We start from the raw sequence: 11,775 nt of genomic DNA on the forward strand, positions 1-11,775 counted from the left end.
ATGTTTGCCCTATGGATGACATAGGTAAAGTAAAAAGAAAATACAGTAACATAATTCAGCCCTGTGAATTCTGCTCAGTGGCTGATAAAAATAATGCAAAATTACTTTTATTCTGTAATCTGTGACTAGTGTAAACTTCCAAAGGGAATAGACCTTGCCTATTATAGTCAGGCCTGATTAGTTTAACCTTAGAGTCAAAGCGAGGTCTGTGATCTGCTACCAGCCAGCTGACCTGTGGGTTCCCAGCACAAGTGGAAAATGAACACTATCGTATTTCTGTGGTCACAACAAATACCAGGGGAGTATTAGAATATTGAATTATACTGGGGGGAGTGGGCGCACTGGTTCTTTAGATGGGGGTCACAATGCGGTTCCTCTGAGACGTTGTTGATGTGTTGCTGGCAGCAGGAGGGCTCAGATCATGTGGATCCTGTGGTTATAGAGCTGGTTCGCCTCTCCACCCCTCCCAGTTCTCCAAGGATTGTCTAGCCTGCTATTGTTACAGAGGAGGTTCCTGGCTCTTACCTTTGACATAAATCGTCACCAGTAATTTGTAAAAATACAACAATAAGTCTTCCTAGACTAAGGAACAGGCCATCCGCGGGGGCACATTATAGTTACTTGATTCATCTTCAGGTTGCATTGGATCTGACTTGACACAGACAGGAGGAGCAAGGCAGCTCATAAAGTTGTAATGCTCCCTGTGCTACAAGAGAACCTGTTTCTACCTCCACATCACACAATGTGTATGTCCTGTTAGAGAGTACTGGTCTAAGACAGACATTGTACCATATATATGTCTCTTTAGAGAGTTACTTGCCTCAGACAGAGCCAATTACTCTTTTCCTCTGAGTTCGAAATAGGCCCAGTTTGGCCTCACTGCTAAGGGGGGATCTGGGGGGGGGGGCACCTTCCAGAAGAATCTTTTTATACCAGGTTGATTAGCATGCTTGGTTGTTTAAATAGCCTCCTGGTGGGTTGAGGGAGAATCGAACAATATCCTCTGGCTTTAGACTATGACCCCAGAGCTTCTCATTTATTTTTATGCAGGTTTCAGACCGAGTCCTGGCACAGCTCTCCTGGGGAGACCGAGGCTAAGGAGGCCAGATCCGGATGGTTCAGGATAGATCAATTAATATAATTTCAATAAAAGTGTGCTTATGAATGGCTCGTTTTGTGCCTACAGTTTACTGTGACAGTGCAAACGTTGTGCCCAGAGTGATTATGTGGATGAATCATTCGGTGTGGTTTAGACAACATAATGGAATAATGAACGAGACTCCTTTCCCATTAGCGTTCTGGACCTTTATTAAGCAGCCATTTGTCTCCAGAGTCATTTTTATGAGAATACCAGGAGTGACTAAGAAGGCATTGTTCTGTATTGTTGTTATCGCATTGTATTGACTGAAGCTGCTGTCCAAGATACTGGGCTTTATGACTGTGTTTGGATCAGACCCAATGTGTATGCTCCATTTTGCTGTTAACATTTGGTGATCATGCAACATTTAAAAGGCCCCAAGGCACCCTTGATGATATTCAGGTCAGTAAAAAACATGTTCTTTCCCGTCCACAAGAAAAAGGTATTAACTGTGTCACTAATATGTCCATTCCTCCCCACATAATATATATATATATATATATAAATTATCTGACACTGTTTTCTTGTAAAGAAAATCTTGTAAATCTTTAGTTGTAAAAGTAATCAAAAGAGAGTGTCAAAAATGTCAACACAGAATATTAATGTAATGAACACTTTTCAACATGTGACATTATACTATGGCAATTTGTGAGCCTAGTATGCTTTCAATATTTAACTAAGAAAACATTTAGGGTATTGCCTTGTCTTCTGTTCAAATTATTACACTGTCTACCAAACAGAACACTGTTGCGCCCTTTTCATATTTGGAGACCATAGTGTAAACACTGGGTTTGAGACCTCCAGCTTGAAATATGGTGTCCATAGTGGCCTTTCTGTAGCGCTCGCGTGAGTCTCACAACAGTTACTTTCGCTCTACAAGGATAACCGTAACCCAATTAGAAACTCAAAACATCTCTTTGTGGTCTGTCTAGTCTTTGAAGTCACGGAGACTCCTTTGTGTTGTTACTCAGTCACATAACCTCCTGGAAATATTTCAGGAAAGAGATGTTTACGGTAAACTCAGTTTGAGAAGTAAATACTATTTGTTTTCATTCTTGTGACTGGCAAAGGTCTCAAAGCATTTGTGTGTTGTCAAGTTGGCTTCACACTGGCATTCATTTGAAAAAATCATTTGTTCATGTGTCTTTCTTTTAATTAGCTAGTCAGCCAATGGAGACCTAGTCCAGTCCTGATTTGTCCACTATAGTATATCCAAGCTGACAGAACAGAAATACCCCTGTAACATGGAGCAGAAGACTCCTTAATATCCAAAAGGCATGCAGTAACTGCTTTTGGCAACTTGGTTAGAATTTTTTTATGGGCTGAAGTTAAACACCATATGAATTTGTTTATATGCTTTTAGTTTATCCTTGAGGGAAATCAGTGTCATTTAAAGTAAATAAGGGTTTGCACAGCACAGACATCTCACTGACAGATGCAAAAGACACAGAACGAAAGCATTCTTCACATTTACATATTCCCATGCAACCAGTACTCTTCAAAAAACGAATCATCTGGTTTCACACTCTTCTCTTTGAAACAATGAGCACCATATGATGTTATTTGTCATTGATAATCCCTGCATCATTTTCCGAATTCTCCTGTGTATACTTAGAAAGACGTTATGCTGTCAAAAAGAGCTCATGTTTTAAATTTGCCCACATTTTAAAACAAGAATGTAACCATTTCAATTAAGTTTTGACTGGAAAATTCACATTCTGCTGTCACTAAATGAATATGCATCCTTGCCATGCCGCATAGAGACTATCTCTGGGGGACAACAGGAAATCACTCTGTTTTGGTTTTGTGTTGTCATGCGTTTGTATTCCTGTAAATACATTTCTCAATAGTTCAGTTGCTTGGTTCAGGGCTTTGTGGGTCCTTTATTTGAACAAGCTGCCTGTCAAAGTGCCATGCTGCAAGAACTCCCAGACCTGACATGATTCTCATGTGGCAAAATGGAAAACACTCTCATAGCGTACTGCCTCCTTCATATTGCCTGATGGAAAGATAAAAGTCAATCCAAACAAAGTTGATTCTCTTCATCTTTGAATTGTTAGACGGACCACCAAGAGCAGCAGTTCACTCACTCGTCAATGACATCAGATCACGTTTTCATTGATCTCTTGTTCTGTCCCTCTCTCTCCCTTTCTCTCTCTCTCTCCCTCTGAACAGGTCTGCAGATTTTGACTGTCAAAACATTGCTGAACCCACTGGTGTAATCCTGGGAGGTGTTCCTTCCTGTGCTCATGTCTTTCTTTCTTTCTCTCTCTTTCTTTCTTTCTCTTTCTCTCTCTCTCTCTCTCTCTCTCTCTCTCTCTCTCTCTCTCTCTCTCTCTCTCTCTCTCTCTCTCTCTCTCTCTCTCTCTCTCTCTCTCTCTCTCTCTCTCTCTCTCTCTCTCTCTCAATCACTCATCCTCTATCACATTATCACCTTCTCTGTTTTCTCATCCCTTTACCCAATATGGCACTCCATACTGCACCTCTCTCATTCAGACTTCCCATTACAACATTACATTATTCTCCTCCATCACTTCAAAACGACGAGGAGACCAGATGACTGTATATGGACTAGAATAGCTCGGAATTGGCCGGTGACCTGCTTTGTTTTTTATCACAAACAACACAACAATGAAAGTCTTTGTCCAAGACTGTGAAAACAACACATCACCTTCACTTGATTCTAATACTTAACAGGCATCCCTGCTGATAATCGCTGGAAAAAATGTGTTGGCACAAACTTGGTGGGTAATTGCAGCCAATCTGGTGAATTTACGGCTGCTGTCTCCACACCAGTTGGATGGCACAGCTCTTTGCCACAGTCACAGCAGCCCACTGTACACCTCTCATAGACAGCAAGGGACATTGTTCACATCAATTACTACATAAACCTTTCCAGAGGCTACGTGCACTGTTACCAGATTTTTTAAGTGAGTCACTCTGTGGGAACATAACTTTCTGAATGAGTATGAATAAATGCAAAATGCTGAACTTTCTAGATGTGTTTAGTGTCTATTTGTTGATGATGGTAGAAAATGATTGCTGTTTCAGGATTGTGCATCAAATGATGATCAAAACCTCATTGTAGTTTGCCCTCAAACAGTTCATCAGTGCATTATTGATTGGTTATCTGAGGGTACATGCATCACAATGATTTTTAGTCTTCATTTGTTTACTATCAAACACCAACCTCACGAAAGAAAATAGCTTTCGTGCAAATGTCATTGTAAAGAATAGATTTCCCAATGAAAGAGCCTGACGGAGAAGGCAGTGCCAGCCTGGTCTGAGCTCTGTGCAGGTAAGGCAGTGCACTGATTGGAGCCTGGCTCTGTCAGTGGGTGATTGGGGACTGCATAGAAATCAGTTCCCGGGAAGCGCAACAATCAATTTGTCTTTCATGTGGTGGAGTTGGAGCATCTCAAAATGTTCTCCATATGTCTGGGTCCCGCTTTGACCCTGCGGCAGTAGTATGCTTTGTGAGATGAACTGGATTGCACTCCAATCTGCTCTGGTGTCAATACTGCACTCGGCAAGAGTATCTGTCAACACACAAGAGGAATAGGCCTTGCAGTGAACTGTTTTGCACCACCATGTCTAAACCCAGAAAAGCAACTTCAGTACTACACCATTTGGAAGTTAACACTTACTTTTTACGTGTTTGTTAATAGCGAATACTTTCATGGAAAAGGTTACGTGTAAAATTGTTTGCATTAAAAACGCCACTCTGTGGATCAGTCAAATTCAAGTGCAGGAAGCCGTTACATCCATATGCTCTGATTGTTTATTTATGCTGATTGGCCAGTGATGGCAGTGTGTCAGACCTATTCCCAGATCTTTCGGTGAGAGCATGATTAATCTGGACAATAGCCAAAGACTGAGTCAGTGATCAACCAGAATAGCATTGGGGTGTTGAACACTTATCCTCTGTCATGCTTGAGTTCCTGTATGTGTGTGTGTATATGCATATGTGTTTGTTGTCTGTACATGCATGTACAGTGTGTGTGTGCAAGTGTGTGTGCAAGTGTGCGTGTGTGGGTGTGTCTGTGTGCGTGGGTGGGGAACTGCTGTGTTTCTCTGCCCCCGTCGTGAGCCTCTCACAGCCAGATGGATGGGCTCACCCTGTGTCAGAGAGGTGACAGCTGCTTGGCCTGGCCTGTGCTGGCCGGCGGTCTGGATCCTGTCCTCTGACAGCCCCTCACAGGCTCTGACAGCCCTCTGACAGAGAGCCGTACGTGGGATATGCTTCCTCCACCCAGAATCCCTCCGTTATAGGAACTCCAGGTTTGTAGTCAGTTCATGTCTGTCACACACATGGCTTAGAATGACATGAAGGTGATATGAGGCATGTCCTCATGAGATAGAAGATAGTGCTGTAGAAAAGCCAGCCCTTCTTCCTTTGCCCTTATCCGCTCTGGTGTCCCTCTATTTCCTCTCTCTCTCATCTGCCTCCCTATAGTGTGAGAAGTAGTAGTGTAGACATTGTCAACCATCTGCTTTAATGTAAACCTGTGAGTTATTACCGTCTACCAGTATTGTGTGGAGTCAGTGTGTAGGACAAAGAGAGAGGAAAGAGAAAGGGGAAAAAAAGGAAAGAGAGGTAGAGATAGAGAGAGAGAAAAATGGAGATGGAGAGAGAGCGGGGTAGAGAGAATGAGAAAAAAAGAAAGAAAGAAAGAGTGAGAGAGGTAAAGAAAGAGAGAGATGTGAGTCCGGCCTGGGTGCTGCTGTGTTAATGAGACAGCTCTGCAGGGATGGGGAGAACACACACGGAGCCACTGCAGAGACGTCTGCCCGCCCCCCCTCCCCCCCCCCCTCTCCCTCCCCCCCCGCCCCCCATACACAGGTAATCCACCAAATGAAAAGCAGACCGCATGCTAGTCGTTGGTGCACCGAGGGGGTGAAGTTCAATGTTACTGGCTAGTGTTTCAACACACCTCGCCTGCTCTTATGAAGAGGAGGAGGAGGGGGGGGGGGAGGGTCGCTATGCCTAGACACTCCACACTGATGCTCCCTCTCCTCATGGCTCCTACACCAGAGGACTCAACATGATGACACACCGTTTTCAATGGGTTGCCACATAGAACTGGCTGCGCAGATTATTTTGATTCTCCACACCAAGAATCTATATTACATCAAGGACACCACAATCACTGATGGGCCGTGCATCTGGGACACATTAAAATAAAGCCAATAAGCTCATTTATGAGCTCATTTGCTCACCTGCTGCTTTTAAAAGGAACATTGAGAACGATCTACCTAAAGTGTGAATAACCTTGGTTCACACGTATCTGTACGATCAGCAAGGAGCCCCAGAATGTCCCGTTAAGTGCTCTGTCATCTGAATTCCACGTCTGCAACGGCCATCGCTATCAAACCAGCCCAAGTTGTGAATTTCAACCAATGGCCTTTCCAGATGTTCTCCCTTGTATTTCATTGAATCCAACACCTCTTCAGGCCACTGTCCAGCCGTAAATCAGAGGCCTGCAGCAGGAAGAGAACCAGGGGATGTGGCTGGATGCATAAGTCACATGCTGGATTCATGAGCTCAGTGTGGATATCTTCAGGACGTGAGCGAAACAATTAGCTGTTACCTTAACCCCCAAGGCCGCAGAGTCTCCTAAAGGGGGTTTAGTATCCCCTTTATTGCCCCGAAACCCAACCTCAAAGGCATAGGGACAGCAGAGCTTTATAAGAACTATTTTGTTTTATGTGGTATTCTTGGATGACAGTGGGCCACGAGTCACAGAGCAGTGTTAGATACAGTTCACAGCTCTATTTGTTGCTGTCGCCGTCGAACGGAGACTGGGTTGTACACATGCTTATTCTGCAATCCTCAACTGCAGCTCTGTAAAATGAAGTTAATCAGCTTGGATTCATTTTCATAATTCAAGAATATTTTCAACCCAGTTGTTTTGTTTAAGATGTTTTTTACAACACAAATTCTACATATCTGGACAAATTCTCACAGACCAGTGGATGATTTCTCATAGGTCTACTCTCCAAGTAGCTCCAGGTCACCTGGGCCGTCGGGAAATCATGGCACCTTAAATCTGTCACCTTGGCAAAGGTAGGATCTCCTAAACCCTCATATTTTAACAGTTTATAAATGGTCATTGGTGACTCTGAAGCCCTTCAATATGCAATCCATCTGCTGCAGGGCTCAGTTAGGAGGAAATGAACAGATCCATAACCCATACCTGCCATGGCGAGACGATCTGACATCAAGAGAATGAGCGATTTGGTGTCAGTCCACGGTTTATCTTTTTATGAGAAGTTTTTATTTGCTTTGGATATCTCAATTGCATTACAGATTTGATGGGGCAGGGGGGGAAAGCATATAGACAGCAATTTGCTTTAAACACCCTTGCTCTCCAGGCTGGTATGAATCATTGGCCTCTGCAAAAGAGGCTGAGAAAGCAAGTGATATGGATGCAAAAGTTTATGATGCATTACTCACACATTGTAAGACATTCCCTGAATAGTTCTCCATCCCACCACATGTGCCTGTGCAAATGGCTTTGAGGCCATGTGTGATGGGGAGGGTATTTAGGAGTGCAGGTCAGACCTACACAGCAGGTCAATGTGTGTTGTGTGTGTGTGTGTGTGTGTGTGTGTGTGTGTGTGTGTGTGTGTGTGTGTGTGTGTGTGTGTGTGTGTGTGTGTGTGTGTGTGTGTGTGTGTGAGAGAGAGAGAGAGGCAGGGACAAAAAAGGGTGTGGTCTTTTCATTTGCAGTCACAGCCTCATGGTTTGATATTGAAACCAATCTGGCAGACTACCAATTGATAAATGACTAAATGTACCAGTGTGTATTGTGAGTTTTTTTATCGACCTTCACTTGGCTCCCTTTCTTTGTAAACATTGATTAGATTTTCCATGGACAGCGAATGAAAAATGTATGAGAGAAGCAGGAGTTATGTGCTTAGCATGTTGTGGCACACTGGAGTCAATATGTATGCTCGTGTCCTTAGTATCCTTCTAGTAGGACTCACGTACTGCCTGTCCTAGGTGTTCTGTATAATGGCTTTGAGGTCATTTCGGTGACAGTACAATAATGCCACTCCGGTGACACATCCCATGAATGGTGTCCTCCAACCTAGCAACAACAAAGCAGAGCAGCTGTGCTGCCTGTCAGAGAATCATCCCTTTATTTATTCTTAACAAATTGCTTGCACATGTTTTGGTGCTGCCTTGGCCTCAAGGTTAAAGCTCTTACCGACTACGAGAGGGACAGAGGCATGGAGGGATGGAGAGAGGACAGTTGGCAGGGTGATAGATGTACTCTGGGCTGTGGTCACCGCAGTGGTGGCCCTCATTTACACACCTCAGAACGAGGGTCACACTGGAGGGAAATTGGTTCCAGACAATTCCTTGTGTGATGTTCTTTTGATTCTCTGCTCGTAACGTTAAATCCAAATTAAAATCAAATCAGATGTAAAGTGAAGCAACACCCTCGCAACTACTGTCAATGTCATTTGCCCAACCTGACCTGCTCAGAGCAATGGGGAGTTCTGATGTATATGCATTAAATGATCATAAAAGGAATTGTTTGTTTCGTAGCTATATTTTGCAGTGTCTGATTTGTGCTGTTGAGTGGCTCACTGATGCATGAGGGGGCTTTAAGGAGGAGGTAAGGTAAAAGTATTTTGATGTCTTGTCACCAGAACCAACCATAGGGACCTGTAAGGATGTAGTGCGCTTGGTGTAGATAGTAGACAGCATGCCCTAACTAGCACCACCCCTCTGTGTTGATCAAACCTGTTATAACAATCCAACCCAATCAGAGGCCTCGTAAATGTCAACACAGCAATTGGTCTCGACTTGCCCTGCAAAGAAAGATGAACCCAAATAAATTAGTTTAATTTCTGTGGCAGGTTTGTCCCACAAACCTCACGCTCTGGTAATACCTATAGTTTTGGACTTGATTTAAGATGTTTACCTCTCACAGTTATATTAATTTAATATGCCTAGCTCATCTTTCGGAAATACATTTGACCTAAATCAAGATTCTAAAGTTTTTTGCAATGATAAATCCAAAGGGACCGTGTTAACACAATAACCATGCCTCCCAACGTAACAATAACAAACATACTTTTATTGCACTTCCGAGTTTTGTTCCAGGAAAGTTTTTATATGGCATCTCAGATTGTTGGCACTATCTGTTATCAAAGTCTCTTCATATTTCATACAATATATTGATAGCAACAGCCATTCGTGAAAACTTGGCAAACCCAATTGAACACATTTGACTCTTAAACTTTGGGCCACTCCTCTGGGAATGGTATATCCACATGTGTTCCTTTCCGTGACATTCCCCCTCGCTTCTTAACGAGCTTGCAGAGGCACATAAAGCCTTCTTTCGTGGACTCAGGAAACACAGCTACTCCAACTCTTTCATCCTGCTTTGCAGATGATTGCAGTGGCAAACTAGAGCAAAACCAATCACAGGATGTCCAGTAGCTTAACTGTTGAAGATTAGGTCTGGACAGTGAATTTATTTTTTCAATAAGTATATTTTCACATACAAGGAATTAGCTTTTGTCTCATGATGCATAAAAACAAACATTTAGTGATTGTCTAAACCAACCATTGCACTGGCTGAAATGGATTTATGTTTTCTTTTTGACAATCCAAAAAGGTGTGATGTTGAGAGGGCCTAAATCCCATCTGAGCTGTAATCAGTTTTATGTCTTTAATCACGTCTTTATGAGAACATGCTTCAAGTGTTTTACTGAGTTGAATATAATGCTGAAGATAAAGGCTTTGATGGTTTTCTTTGTTTTGAAATATGGATCTATTATAAATGGGTTTCTGACAAACAAACAAATGCCTGATTTTCCTAGAGCTCCTTAGGGAATCACAGGGCTGAGACATAAACAATGAAACGGAATCATAAAAGAGAGATGCAAATCCCACTCCATGGCATGAGTTCTCACCATCTCTGTCAGCTTAAAAGGCCTGCTTCCAAATCGAGAAAAAAAATAACACACATCCCTGGATTTGATGAGGAATAACTTGAGCCTCAGTTGGAACATGAATCTCTCCCATCGTAATCTTGCTGAACCTTGTAAACAAACAGCCCTCCACTCAAATAACCATGGCACGGTGTCTAAATGTTTGTGTGGTGTTTTAGCAATCATAGGATGCCATGGTTTCAATTCCACTTTATAACATTAGTCTGAAATGACTGACATGGAACCTTCAAATATTATTTTACATAAAGTTTCCACTCCGTTATTTTTTAGGGAGATCCTTTGAGACAAATATCCCTGTCTGCTTGAATACAAACAATATTAAAAACTAATTAACTGTATGAATACATACAAATGGGAAAACTATAGAATATCAGTGTGTTATTGTCAGTTAAAAAAGTCCAGGCTCCTTGGCTCAGTGGCCCAAGGTCTGGCTCCATTCATGTGGATCAGAAGGTTTTTTTTCACTGTCATGGCACTCCACTCGCTTAGGTGTTGGACGAAGCTCTCTCCTTTGGAAAAAAACAATTTCTCTGTGCCAAGGGACAAATATTCTCTTTTACTGCAAATCTTAAATAACTGCACATATGCCAAAATAAATGATTTTGTAGTACGATTTAAAGCATGAATGTTATGATTTTATCAAAAGCACATGTAGGGATACCTACAGTATAATATACAAACCATAGCTGAAAAGTGAAATATAGTCGTCTTCTTATTTCAATCATGGAACGGATGTGAGTAATCTACTTGAAATATTTCACCAAAGCCACACGCTCCACCAAAACAAGGCTTATTACATTAGCACTGACAAATTGGCTTTGTAGAGTGGGTTGAATTACCAATCCTCCATCTACATCATGCCACAAATCACCCCTGACATGCAGTGCAACAATCAGGTATGGCTTTAATGCTTATGTTTTGATACTGGTTTGTTTTACCCACAGTCCATTTCCTTAATTTATCCCTCTAATCTCACAAAGTCTTGGTTCGACCAATAGAAGAAAGTTCACTTGTACTGTGTGTGTTTTCCTCTTCCTGGTGCATTGTACAGGCGTCCTAGCTGAGACCATACTGCTCTCATAAACACATCCAGAAGGGAGTGATTATTTCTCAAGATGTGGAGATCTGGGACTTGCCAGTTCATGCCTCTTTAAGAGTGTTTTGGCATGGTGGCCTGTTTTGACTCACTCAGTTCTTTAGTTCCTGTCACTGGGGAGATGCTGGTCTCAGCTGGGAGCGTGTCTTTGTCACCTCAAACACGTGGACTGAGCTGAGAGACACTGCACTGCGGGCGGCTCTGTTTGTTTCTCGGTTAATGCAATTCTCCAAACAAAATGCCCCCCAAATTAGTAACAGTATTGAGGGTTATGAAAACTCCTTCATTCACAGTGACATATGTGATGCTCGCATTCTTTCAGACTGCATTGTGAATTTATTTTATTTCAGTGTGGTGCTTCGTAGTAATGTATATGCATTCCTGAGGGGCAAATGTGTCCCCAGATTGTGAAATTCGAAGATATGATAAATCAGGATATTGTGTAAGGGGGGATTATGGGCAGCAGAACCGAAGGCTTTGGAAATCTGTTTAAACTGTCCGGAATCAAATTGAACGCTCCTCAATTACTCATCCATATGACAGTTTTGCTGCTGAATCCATTGCAGTG

This window comes from Osmerus mordax, chromosome 2 (assembly GCF_038355195.1).
Source record: "Osmerus mordax isolate fOsmMor3 chromosome 2, fOsmMor3.pri, whole genome shotgun sequence".
NCBI lineage: Eukaryota > Metazoa > Chordata > Actinopteri > Osmeriformes > Osmeridae > Osmerus > Osmerus mordax.